Raw genomic sequence first — 14,431 nt, 5'->3', positions numbered from 1 at the left:
GCAATAAAACCTGAATGTATCTGTCTTCTGTGTAACACCCTCCACCATTATCCCAGTGGTATTTTCACCTGCAAAATATGCCTTTATGAGTTAAACCAGGTTTTACAAGTCCTAGTTTCATAGTACATAGAAACAGACAAGAGCAACAACAAAAAATCAAAGCCAGCAAACTCTTAAGTCAACTGTAGTTTTTCAGAGGCTTTGAACTGGAAAATTAAAATTGTTGAAAAAAATTGTCTTCAGTGTTGCTGGGCTCCATCTTACACCCAGTCAGGTGATATTTGATAGAATATGAACTAGAGTTCACAACTTGGTCTGGGACTAGGGATCACTCCCTGAGGTGAAACATTAATCATTGCTGTTGTAGGCACTTAGAACATAAATTTTTGACATAGAAAATGCCTGGAGAACTCCCTTGCCTACAAAAATGTTGAAGATATAGTCCCTTTCTTTAGAAAATTTTCTGTCTGACACTATTTTCCTACTCACAGACTATCACATGAACTTTCTCTATGACAGCAGGTGAAATATAATGCACACAAGTCAGAGGAGGGGATAGCTGTTTTAAATAAGAACAATTTATGATACTATGAACAGGAAGAAAAACCACTCACATTTAGTAAGTTCATACTTTACTATAAGCAGAGATAACATAGACAATATAACAGTTTACTCTTACAATATCAGGAGAATATTCGCTAAGAAAATTTGTTGGCATTTTTGAAGCCCTAAAATCCAGTCATTATAATCAATGTTTTAGGTGGGATTTGTCTGACCAAATGTAGACAGCTACCTTGTTCATACAGACATCTGAGTGAAGATCTAGCATAGTTAGGTATGTGTTATTATGAAGTGTTATTTTTTTCCCAGCTGACTATTAAGATAGCTCATACTTGTATGTCTATAGTGTGTACACCTCTAAAATTGGATCTGATGAATAATCTCCATTAGACCTATTTTGTCTGCTTACACTGAAACACTTGGGAGTAGCAGGATTTGCATCAATGTTCTTCTTCAGGTTTAAAACGAAAGGGATCTAAATTTTCACCTTGGTCTAAACATCTTCAGCCTCTGGCATATTCTGGTCTCCAATACTCTTTCTTCATAACAGTAGACAATTCCGTCATCTTCATAACAATCAACAACAGCTTTTGGGCTTTTTTTGACAAAAAATTCCCAACTTTTTTGTTTTATTTTGGAATGAGTGAAACAACTGACTCTTGGGAATGTGTTTATTTTAAGAAGTTTTGAAAAAGTATTTATGGATTTACATTTTTGATTTATAGTTATACTTTTGGACTTACATATATTTATGGTTTTATATTATTTTACTTTACTGAAAGAGAGGGAGAGAGAGAGAATGAAACAACCTGTGAAAAAGAGACAGCATCTGACATAATTACTGACGTGATCATTTGATTGATCTACAGTTCCCTCAGCCAAGTGGCCAATCTATCTGACTAAGGGTCACGTTTCCATTCTTGCACACAGCTTTTTAACAGTTTAGTGTAATCCAAAGATCTTACTGTTTCTGTCCATACAATACCTCTCACATAGCTGCACATAGTACTGATTCTTGTTCCATTCAGAAACCAAAAGATACCTGATCTTAATTTTTTCCTCTGGGTATATTTTCCATAAAAATACTATCAATTCCACAGTGAAAGACTGGATATTTTGATTCAATGGATAACATTGAGTCTTCTTAATTACTTATCTAGTTGTTAACTTTGTTCCTTTTGCTAAAAACACAACTACACATAGACAGCAACAATTAAATTCTTGTATCAAGTAAAAAAAAAAAAATCTTTATGCCATTCCTATTTGATAACCAGAATACTGACAGTACATTACCATTTTACATTTTCAGGTTTTTCAACATAAGACTTCCAAAGGCTAAGAGACATAATTTAAGATGATGTTTAGACTTATTGGTCATAACAGAAAAAGTGTTGTACATAGTTCCTATGTTACTAATAAATTTTAAACAAAAGAGGATGTTGGATACAAGTCAGTTCACAAACATGTTCAGAGTTCATATAAGGGTTACAGTAGAGGAAGGAATATTGCTTGATGTCAGATTCACCTTGGAAAAATATAAAAGGTAGAATTTTACTTTCAGATTTATATTGTTCTAGTATTTGTTTATTAATCTATAGTATACAGATATCTATGAAGGACATGAGGTTACAATTAAAACATCCTCCTAACTAGATCTGGAAAAGAGCTTGACTTGAACTAAGAGATAATAGAATGTTCATGAAAGGGAAAAAAGATCTTGATGTATAAAGGTGAGTAGATAATACACATTCTGAAAGGATAAAGATGATATTTTCATTTATGAAACTGACAGAGAAAAGTTCAAAAAGAAACTGGCTCTCAAGGCAGAATAATGGAAGTCTGTTGAAAATAAACACTAAACAGTAAGTTAAAGAAACAGACAGATTGAACTTAAGATGTACCTAACATTTGCCGCCATAATGCCGTGTGGGTGATAACATGCAACCAAAAGAATGAAAAGCAATATTTTTTTTCTTTTTTCCTTCAGAGTTGAATGCCAAGAGCAGAATTGTGGGTACATGAGTTTACACAATGTATTTAAAAAGTTGTAGAAAGTGAGGAAAATAAAGTACTTTAATACAGGAAAATTTTTGATAGATGAAATAACATTGTCAATAACTTAAAATAATTTTAAGTAGGAATGAAATTAAGGATGTATAGAAATATAGAAAAAATAGAAAAAAATAGAAAAAAATGCACAGAAAAATATGTTATTCAATGTTATATTCAATTTAACTATAGTAAAGAAAAAATGAGAGAAAATAAAAAGGGAAAGAAAAACACAGTGAAACAGACACAGTAGTAAGCTCTATTCGTAGTCCATTCATATGCATGAGTTTTGATGATAATGCAGTTATCAGATAGCATGATGAATGTTAGTCTGTGGTCTGAAGCCTTAAGAGGACTAGAATAGCTGACTGTTGAAATCTCTCAGTAGAGTGGCATACTTCTACTAGAACATCCTGAATAGTGAGAGGTTCCATGGGAAAGGAGAATATCTGTCTAGATCCATGGATAAGTAAGGAAAATATTACTGAACTGGCCAGGCCTCTTTTTGCTGCAGCTAGGATATGGCTAGGTTTTGAATTCTTGGGTAAGAAAATAATATCCTGGGGAAATGAAGAAATGAAGAAAAAAATGACTGAGTGACGCTAAACAAAAGAGAAACCAAGAAAAAGGAGAGGGACATCTTACCCAAGACACCCTCTAAGTGGTTAAATCTTGTATGTTATCTCTCCCTGAAGGTTTGAACTATGCAGAGACATCTTTATTGCAATGAGTAGACTGACAGTAATACCTATACCCTGAAAACTGCATGTGCTTCTAATATCTTCCACTCAAAAAACCAGACATGAGAAGGAAAAAAAATCAGTGAACGGCAAAAAATGATCGAAGGGAACTTCTTCCATGTGGTAAACAACGGAGCAAGCGAGGATGCTTCAACCCTCACAAAAGATAGCTTAGAAGGATATTAAGGATTACAGAAGACATGAATGTGGATTGTTTGTTGCAACAGAAAATCTAGGAGCTTGGGATGAAACTGTTAGGAGAAAAGCTGAAAAGAAATGAAATGAAGTGGTTCTTCACCACCAGATGGTAGACCTGTAAAACTTCTTGGTTAATCATAGAATCATAGATTCATAGAATAATTATAGGTTGCAAGGGGACTCCTAGAGATCCTCTAGTCCAAGCCTCCAGTTGAAGCAGCTCCTATTAGACCAGATAACCCAAGAATTTGTCTACTCAGGTTTTGATTTTCTCTGAGAATGGAGGTTCCACAACCTCTCTGGGCAAGATCTCACCTGCTGTTTAACCATTCTCATAATAAAAACAAACCAACAAACAAATAAGGAAACCTTTTCTTTATATCTGATTGGAATTTTCCATGTTTCAAATTGTATCAACTACTTTTTGTCCTGTTATTTTGCACCTTACAGAAAAGCCTGGCTCTGTGCCTTTTGTACCATCCCATTAAGGCAGCAATAGGATCTCCCCTTAGCTTTCTTTTTAAAGATGAACAAACCCAGTCTGCAGATATCTGCAGATATCTGCAGATATCTGTGTATTATCACTTTCAGAGATTAAATGCTGAATTAGATGGATTTGCTTTGAGCAAGTATGGACATTGTACACTTTACTACCCACCTGAGGCTATTGGAAAGGAGATGATAAAACTGTGAGAGCAGGTAAAAATGAAAGAAAGTGTTGTGAGAAGTCAAAAGAAAATGACTAATTTGGTCACAGAGTGATAATTAAGAATTTTTCATTTTCTTATGCTTTGCCTCCCCAAATCTGCATTTGATATGAATACTTTTAATATATTTATTTTTCTATAACATAGTTCATGATATTTTATATTCAAACACTGTGGGTTTATATGTTTTTGATTTTTTCCCTGTTGACAACGCTTCATTCAAAATATTTTGAATTTCACGGGATTTCATTAAAAACTGAAATTCAATGTCCTATTCTTCCACCTATATTTTTGTTGTTAATCAAAAAAAGACTCGACTTGGGGAAATTAATTTAAATTATTGCCAATTAATCAGAGCATAGTAATAAGAAATAAAAACAAATCTAAAAACACTTTCCCCCCACCCCTCCCTTCTTCCCAGGCTCAGCTTCACTCGTAAATTCTCCATTTCTGACCCCCGAGTGTCACAGAGAGATGGGGAATGGGGTTCTGGTCAGTTCATAACACTTCATCTCTGCTGATCCTTCCTCCTCACACTCTTTCCTGGCTCCTGTGTGGGGTGCCTCTCACAGGATACGGTTCTTCACAAACTGCTCCAGCATGGGTCCTTTCCATGGGATGCAGTCCTTCAGAAATGCGCTGTTCCAGTGTGGGTGCCCTACAAGGTCACAGGTCCTGCCAGAAAACCTGCTCCATCTTGGGCTTTTCTCCATAGGCCACTGCTCCTGCCAGGAGCCTGCTCCAGTGTGGGCACTTCACAGGCTGCATCTTCCTTCAGGGCACATCCACCTGCTCCAGCCTGAGGTCCTCCATGGGTTGCAGAGCGGATATCTGCTCCACCATGGATCACCGTGGGCTGCAGGGGAACAACTTGTTTCACCATGGTCTTCACCACGGGCTGCAGCGGAACCTCTGCTCTGGTACCTGGAGCACCTCCTCCCACTTCCTCTCCACAGACCTTGCTGTCTGCAGAGTTGTTTCTCTCACAATGTCTTACTTTTCTCTCTCAGCAGTTTTTATCCTTTCTCAAATATGCTACCAATGTCACTGATTGTCTCAGCTTTAGCCAGCAGCAGGTCCAGGTCTGTCTTGGAGATGGAATTGGCTCTGTCTGATGTAAGTGCAGCTTCTGGTTTCTTCTCACATAAGGTACCTCTGCAGCCCCTCCACTAGTAAAAACCTTGCCATGGAACCTTATTTTGTGTGCGCTTGTGTATCGTAATAAAATCACTAAAACAGGTTGGTTTAGGTGAAGAGTAATAAAAAAGCATCTGTCTATATCTTCTGGAATGCAGCTGAGCTGTGAATTATGGGTGTTGCAGCTGATGTCTGACTACGATTGCGTCCACCAAAGCTACCTGTCACCAATCTTTAATATGGTCACATACGAATCTGCCAATATAGTCTGAATGTCAAGTTATGTACATATGTACATGTGAAGAAGGAATGATAGATAAGTAGAAGATGTTTACTCCTTGTGTAAGTCAAGGATCAAGAGCAGTAAATTTGTAATAGCACTCCAAGACACAGTCCTGAGTCCTGCTGAAGGGTTTTGTTGTATTGTATTTGCAATACAGAAATGGGTAAATAGATCACATGGTCGCTAAATCTCCACAGAGGAGGGTTCTGCAGGACACCATGTGTCCTGAGTTACATAGAGTTACGGTGATTCATCCAGCCCTATTTGTAACTGAAAAGGTGTGTGATTGTGAAGCCATAATGTCATGTCATGCCTAGCAATGATATGGTTTTTGCAGACCATATTTAACTAAACACAGTGCAGAGCAGCCCTGAAGCGGTGTCCAGATTTGTGGAGTTGACATATAATTTGAATGATTGGAAACAGACTTCATTAAGGAAGGAATAAAAATACATGGGAATAAAATATGATTAATTCAAAATTAACTCACCAGTACTCTGTATTTCCTTTCAGAAGTTAGCACATGATTTTTCACTACGACTACTACAAAAGATACAGAATGACTAAAATAACTTCAAAATGCATTGGTTTTGATTAGTTTTCATTTTCAAAATCTACTTTTGCTGAGAAGTGGCATGTTACGCCATACATCATCCATTTCACAATCATTATATTTTTAAAGGAAAAAAACCACAAAACTTTAAATCTAACAAAAAATTACCAAATCAAACCACAACAACAACAATTCACCTGAAGTCAGACATAAGAAATATGATGTTATTACGAAATATGATGCTATTATGAAATATGATGCTGGAGTAAAACACTGATGCTTTACTGCAACAGTGAAGTCAATGAGCCTCTATAATGGTAGTGTCATAATCAGACTGTCCACAAGACTAGTAACTAGTCTGTCCTAAAGAAATTTACTGAAGATTAGACTTAAAAATGAAAAATAATTAAATACCCACAAAGCTTATTTTAGTAAATTAGAGGTGAGGAAAATGTCTGATATTTGAAATAAGGTGATGATATTATCTCTCAGCTTTACCATGAAATGAAAATACCTTTTTCATCTTTCCCTAAGTGCTCAGATCTATTCCCTGTCTTACACTATTTTTATATTTCATGGGGTTTTAAGCTTGATTTGATTCCTGAATAATCCTTCCACCCAATGTTGTGCAGGGTCTATAAGTACTACCATGTAAGATTGTTGAGGTATATTTATGTCCAGATCTGATCCTGGAAACAGAAGTAGCTCTACAGTTCTTCCACCACAGAGGAATAGGCTTTTGTGTAGCTTCACAAGGTAATGAATCATGAGTCAAATTTCTGTTACTTTAGAACATATTTACCTGAAAAAAGATGCGAGTGGTCATATGTATGACAGACATATTTATCAGATGTGGGATTATATGGAAAAGGTGAATAAAGCATGACTACCTGTTATTTTTCATAGTGCAAGAAGAACATTAAATCAAATAGAATGATCAGGGAATTTTAAAGAAAGGGAGTGAAAAAACAGAAAAATTTCTTTCTCACAATGTGTAACTAAATTGCATAATTCACTAACACAGGGGTGGGTGGTTACTGGAATTATAAAATGGTTCAGGAAGTGATTAGGAAATTCATATAAGAAACACAAATTTATTGCAGTTAAGCACAATGATCTTGATGAAAGTCGTGGGTCGGAAAACCATGTGTGACTGATGGAGGCTGGAAGTAATGGGGTGTTCTCGATCATCTATGCTATTTCTAATACTCTTCTCAGCATCTACTTCTAGCTATTAGGAAAGATCAGATATCAGTTCGAATAATTCGGTTTTGTACAACCAGTTATATCAAAGTATCAGATTTTTGCAAGTTCTCTGGGAGAAAAATATCAAAATCTGTTTCTCCATAAAATAATTTCAGTGTGAAATGTCTAAATTGAATATTGATCAAAGTAGTCTTTTCAAATTAATGTATATTCAAAACTTATTTCCCGCTAACATATTTCTTTCATGATTGATTGTTCAAGATGGCAGTCTTAGATCAAGACTTGCTGAAGAATTGTTATTAATAATCCTTACTGTCACAGCATTATGAGATTGAACGCCGAATCCAGACAAAATTTCTTATTGGAAAGAGATGCTGTTAAGCTACATCAATGAAAAGCCTAAATAAAATTTTTCTTAATCACAGTGATCACGGAGATGGGAGAGAACAAAGGGGACAAAGAGAGAAAATGAAGAAAGAGAAGAAAGACTTTATCAACTGTGAGAATATTAGACACCTGCATTTCTTTCCTTAGATGCTTCATAAGCTCACTGGGCTGGAATATGCTTTCAGCTACACTTAGCTAAGTCAGGAAAAATTCTGCTGAAGTCAGCAGCTACATGCATAAGAAAATGGTGTAAGGCCCACCATGTCTGCAGACACAATTCTGTATATTCGGCAACTGGCTGTTTTGTACACAGAGGAAGCCTACTGTTTTTCTGCTGCAATAAAACAATCTGGAGGTGCTTCAAAACAAAACAAAGCAAAGCAAAACAAAACAAAACCCTCCCTAGTCCTTTGAAGCTGTCTTTGAACCTTCCCAGCCAGCTGGCAGCAACATGGTACAGGCATGCTGTTGTCCTGTTTTTCTATGAAAAAGCTGTATATGGGTGACAAAAGGAGAATGAGGTAAATGCACAGAATGGGAATGAAGAGATTTCAAACACAGAATAAAATGGCAAAAAGTAACAACATAATTTGGAACTAGGATAAGAGGAAGCAAAGAAATATATTACACTGGTGATTTTAAAAGTAGTATGTTTGGGTGTTTCATTTTTCTGTAGATGTTAATAACATTTTACTGCCAGACATTCTACATCAGATTCTTACTTTCCTGGATAATATTTTTGAATTATTCATATTTTAGGTTGTAGAATTTCCTAAAAAAAGAGCTTTCCAATTAAGCAAATTGTCATATATATACATATATGTATATATGTGAACTAAACCACAATCACACTATTCTCCTCCGTGTTAGTATACTCAATTTATGTTAAAGTGGAAGAAGTAGGTGTCAAGGCTAGTTTAACTGATTCTTTTTGGCCACAGAGGAATAAGAATGTTGCTGCACAGAAACATTCTGTCCTGTAAAAGAGCTTTCAATTAATTTTATGAATGACGAAGTATGTAATACAGTTTGGCTATGCCAGAAAGTATGCCAAGGCTCTGGTATCTGTGTGAAGATCCTACGTACCTGTCCTGTCTCTCACCTCCACAGCACAGTATACAACACCACAGAGGCCCTGGTAACACCTTGGGTAAACAAACCTATCGCTTTCCAAATTCTTAGCACAGACAAAGTGGGGAGGTTTGTTCCAAGGAGTGAATAGTCACACACTGTGTGTTCAGTTTCTTCTTTTCCTGGCATATGAAACCCGCTCCACACCACAAGCAGAGACTTTGTCTCCCCTCATCCTCTGCTAGGAAAAACAGTATCTCTTGCCACTGAGATGATTGGATATCACAATGTGATTCAGTCACTTGAGCTTAGGCATCTAAAGAAACTGTATATGCTACAGGGTATCCTTTAGCTGCCACTTGGGAGAGTCTCAGATTTCCACCAATACTGAGTCATCACAGTTAGTCATACAGAAATCTTGGATACTGTAGGATGTCTCAGCTGGCATCAGATGCTTATGTCTGAAAACTAACACAAACTCCTAGAACTCTTCTTCTAGTCAACTGTGAGACAATCGAGCTTGTTACACTCAAATGCCTTTTTCTAACATTAGAACATCTGTTGCACTTGAGAGAAGATGCTGAGTTCTGGCGTTGTGTGTTTACAAAATGACCTGTCTTGAACAGCTGTATATCACTTTTCTTTTCTCATTTCCCTCACAGTTGCAGTGATTTGCCACCTGTAGGCTACAGTCTGTTTTGTCTGAATTTCATTTGTGTTGATTGACTTTTTTTCCCCAGATTAATGACTTTTACATTTGAAGGCAGGCCATGGTGAGGGATATATTCATTATGGTGTCTTAGGTGTGTTCTGAAGAATAAATATGAAGACCAAAGACCAAACTCATTCTTCCTGCCAAGATGTGTGACTAGTTTGCACAACCAATGTACATTTTGGAGGAAACTTATGATAATTTCATAAATAGGTGCTTATGATTAAGAAGACAGACAGTCAGTTATAGTTAAAAAGACATTTGACAGAATTTTCATACTATCACCATGCACTTTGTAGGCTGTAATCATGCACTTATGAATGAATAGTCATTAATAAACTAGTTTCACTTCACAAAGTCTGTTGTGTCCAGATTTATTACGTAATCACGGCTATTTTAAGTAATTTGTCTGTGATATTAATTTTTAAAAGATACTACTTGAACACCTCAAATGAATCATGTAAATCCACAGTTAGCACATAAAGGTGGCCTTGTACTTAAGTGGGTTCAAGCATCCATAGCTTCTTCTGCAGATCATTTATGCTCCAATGGCATTTTCTGCAGGATGAAAAAAGTAGTTCCCCAGGAACAACCTGTGCTGGTTTTGGCTGGGATAGAGTTAGTTTTCTTCACAGTAGCTAGTATGGGGTTATGTTTTGGATTTGTGCTGAAAATAATGTTGATAATACAGGAATGTTTTCATTATTGCTGAGCAGTGCTTGAACAGAGTCAAGGCCTTTTTTCCTTCTCACACCACCCCACCAATGAGTACACTGGAGGTGCACAAGAAGCTGGGAGGAGACACAGCCAGGAGAGTTGACCCCAACCAATCAAAGGGATATTCCACATCATATGACACCATGTTCAGCAATAAAAAGCTGGGGAAAGAAGAAGGAAGGGGGGACGTTCAGAGTTATAGCATTTGTCTTCCCAAGTAACTGTTATGCATGATGGAGCCCTGTTTTCCTTGAGAAGGCTGAACACCTGCCTGCCGATGGAAAGTAGTGATTGAATTCCTTGCTTTGCTTTGCTTGTGAGCATGGCTTTTGCTTTACCTATGAAACTGTCTTTATCTCTACCCACGAGTTTTCTCACTTTTACCCTTGCTATATTCTCCCCATCCCACTAGGGGGGAATGAGCAAGCATCTGTGTGGGGTTGACCTGCCAGCTGGGGTTAAACCACAACATTCGCTTAGCTGTGGAAGAGCCCTCCTGTTATATATTCCACATTTGTTACTGCACTGTCACTCAAATTTTAGAGCTTTACATGCTTTAGTTGACTTCAGTATGAAAGGGTTTTAAAAACTTTATACTTTCCTTAATATGCTTCTGAATAATTTTCTAATCCCTTTTAATAATTCTAATGCAAATCCAGTACCTTAAAGCACAAAAAAGTATGGTGTGGAATTGAAAGAAATCACTGCCTCAGGGGTGGTGAAATTAAAATTATAATTATTGACAGAATTGCATATTTTAAATGACCTAGGAATCTGTATAACTGAAGTTCCACATTTCAAGGCAAACTATTACATAAACAGCATTCATCATAAGATATGTATTGGTATTTACACGCTTAAGGTCATCATACTGATTTTTAGGTTACTTAATGCAAGGACATAATTAGTCTCATACTACACATATGCAGACTTAGAGAACATATGCAATATGCTTGTACAAACAGAAGGAAATGAAAGAGTTAGGTAAATAAAGCACTGATTTTTCTCTAAAAGAGCCTTTATAATTTTCTCTGCTCTACCTTGACAGAAAAATCTTTTCTTTTTTTTTTTCATACAATGGTTGTTACTATAATATACTGTCACTTTTACTTTTTTATTCTAATTCAAGGCCCAAACATTGTTCAGTGAAGTCAATAAGAAGACCCTCCGTGATTTCAGCAAGTGCCACACAAAGCCATTTAAACTTGAAATACAAGTCATTAAAGGAAAAAAGAAGAAACTTCAGTTTGCATGCTTTGGCCTTGCTGGTTCATGAGTTAAAATTTTTATTTTAAAAATGAAGAAAATTAGAGTAAAGTGAAAGAAAATGTTTTTTCTAAATTTCAGACACCGATTTTTGTTATTGGAAACCTAAAAGTTCTTTGTGATGGTCTTAAAATCCAAAGCCCCCTCCAGATATTATTTTACAACATGCTATTTATTAATGGCAATGATACGTAAAGTTGTTGGGTTTTTTTCTCCTTTTCTTTTTCAAGTCAAGGAAAGGTAATTTAAATGCTAGGACTTCTCTCTCACATATCCTCTCAGAGGTCTATGCCTTCCTTATGTCCTTTGGAAACTTCCAAAGGCTCTGACTTACACTTTCATGTTAGCAGAGAAATTACAAATTTAAGAAGTCATTGCAAGAATATGTGTGTCAAGATCATCAGGAGGAATGAATGAACAAGAAAACTGCCAAAAACTAGAATATATTTACTTGTCCTTAACTACAGAATAAAACTCATACCGTGTCTTGAAAGATTTGTTTATATACATTATCAAGCACTTTTTCCTGGTCAATAAAACAATTTCTATTACCATTCATAAAATAAACCTTACTCCAAGAATAAAATCTGCTTTAAAGATGAACACTAGAAGCTTCTCTAAGATTCCGACATTGGATTAGACATCTTTAGTTTTTTCTCATCTAATGTCTCTTTTTCTGAAGTCATACAAAAAAGAATGCTTTATGCAGTGGTAGTCAATGTATGAAATGTGACCTTTTGAGGGTCTGTGCCATCTTTTTATGGATCTGTAAGTGTCTATAACTGAAAGAACAATATATTTTCAAATGGCTTAAATTTGCTTTTCCATTGGGAAGTTTGTAGGACTCAATAATCAAAAGAGCTTAAAGAATACTATTCTAGAAAAAAATATAGATAAAATAATCTGTCATGCTGTGATCACCTTTGCAGATATTGTCATGCCTTCAGATAGCTTTTTTTCCTACTTTCTTAGATATTCGGTCTCAGCTATTTGGTTCTCAACATGAGGATGACTGCATACTATATAATCCTTATATGTCAGAAACACACTTCTGTATCATACCTTAACCTATATTTTGTTTTGAGCTCTTCAAGTCTTCTACAGTGCAATCTGCCCGCTGATAAGGGTTTTTCCCTGTCATTGTTTCCTTCTTATTGTAAAGCTATGATGCATAGCTGTAATTAGTTGATGTTACAAAACAAATATCTTTGCCTACTTCAGTCACGGGCGTGTGAAGTGAGACGATCAGACCACTCACTATTTCTAGAACAAGAAAAAATATCTTAGAAAATACATTAAACTACTTCAGTAAACTTCAAATTCACTCACATTTTCATGGCTAATCAACCAATACACTATGTAATGTTGATGATTCACACATAGCTTAGGAGTATGTGCCACTACAAGGATAGTACCTCAGGTACATCATATTACAATAGAATTTTCTAAGCCTGTCTTTCAGTTTTGCTTCTTACCAGAAGAACAAAAGACAGACCTTAATGCAATGAAATGAAAACCACTATTGCCTTACTGGCTCCTGATTAAAGCTTAACGTTCTTCCAGTGCATTACCAGCAATTTGTCTGGGCTAGCCTTTCTAATTATTCTTAATGCTCAGCATTTTTAACTGATATCTGTGTTATTAGCCCTGCCGTTAAACACTGAAACTGAGAAAACTGATGCAGCCTCCTGTTTTCTGGTCTATTGGTTGTCCTTGCCCTGGACTCTTGTAATAACATTTATCACTATCTCAGCACTCTGGATCTTGACAACATTGTCCCATGCTACTTAAAAAGTAAAATAAAAATAAAATAAATAAAATAAAATAATAAAATAAAATAAAATAAAATAAAATAAAATAAAATAAAATAAAATAAAATAAAATGAAATAAAATAAACCTTTACTACTAATCCTTGGGAAACCAGGTCAAGAGATGACCCTTAAAACTTGCTATGTAATTTCCAAAACTGCTGTTATTATCAACAGTGACTCAAAAGTGGTTGCCACTCAACTATTGTTTACTTAGAAACATATAGGTATGATTTATGTTATCAGGTTTAGCCTGGCTTTCATCCAGTTAACAGTAGTGAAACATCTTTTCTACATGTTTGGAATGACTTCATGACACCTGCTGAAAGGAGTGACTTCATAATTTTCTCCTCCTGGACTCGATGCTTCTTTCAGTGGCACTTGATGCTTCCAGGATGAAGTCCCATTTCTTTGCATATGTCATCAAAACAGTTTACCATTCACTGTCTTAGATTATTTTTAAATTTAATTGTAGCTATATTCATTCAAGTACAGCTCATGATTATTACTTGTTGTTTGATTTTATGCAGACATGCTGACACCTGTGTTTCTAAATTATCATGAGGTAGACTATCAATAATTTGAATGGCACTTCTGAAGGATTATATTTACTCATCATGACTAAGTAACACAATTAAAAATCAGACATGGATTTTACAAACATCCCTGATATAATATATGATTTGAAATTCCAGTAATACCAACATATGTAGAAGTCAGAATTACATTTTCAAATTCCATAACAGTGTAAAAATAATTTAACACTGTATCCTGCTTAGGTACACAGTATCTTAATACAGACATTCAACATCTCCCACTGGTGTTACAAAACCAGGAAGATCATCAACTCTGCTAGTCTTTCTGCTACATCCATGAAATATTTTCAACTCATTCCAACTTTAGTCAGTAGTTAATTATACTATGAAGCATGATTGACTATATTGTTTCTATATTGAGAGAGCTCCATTAACTTTCAGCAAGACAGATGATCAATTTTAAGAGCCTGCTGCTTACACACAGAGTCCTTCCTGCTGT

General features: G+C 35.7%; 1 long non-coding RNA gene across 1 annotated transcript in view; it reads left to right on the top strand.

Annotated features, from left to right (window-relative positions):
• LOC148055870 (uncharacterized) overlaps positions 1 to 13,360 on the top strand; it is an 89,901-nt gene extending 76,541 nt beyond the window's left edge. Inside the window, exon 3 of the long non-coding RNA XR_015704730.1 lies at positions 7,860 to 13,360. This is a non-coding gene — a long non-coding RNA (uncharacterized LOC148055870). The remainder of the gene's footprint in view (positions 1 to 7,859) is intronic.
• Positions 13,361 to 14,431: the final 1,071 nt, after the last annotated feature.

Source organism: Nipponia nippon, unplaced genomic scaffold, assembly GCF_047370975.1.
Source record: "Nipponia nippon isolate SJK-2023a ecotype South Korea unplaced genomic scaffold, ASM4737097v1 scaffold_2, whole genome shotgun sequence".
NCBI classification, from domain to species: domain Eukaryota; kingdom Metazoa; phylum Chordata; class Aves; order Pelecaniformes; family Threskiornithidae; genus Nipponia; species Nipponia nippon.
The sequence above is the reverse complement of the archived record's forward strand: the minus strand, read 5'-3'. Positions and strand labels throughout refer to the sequence as shown.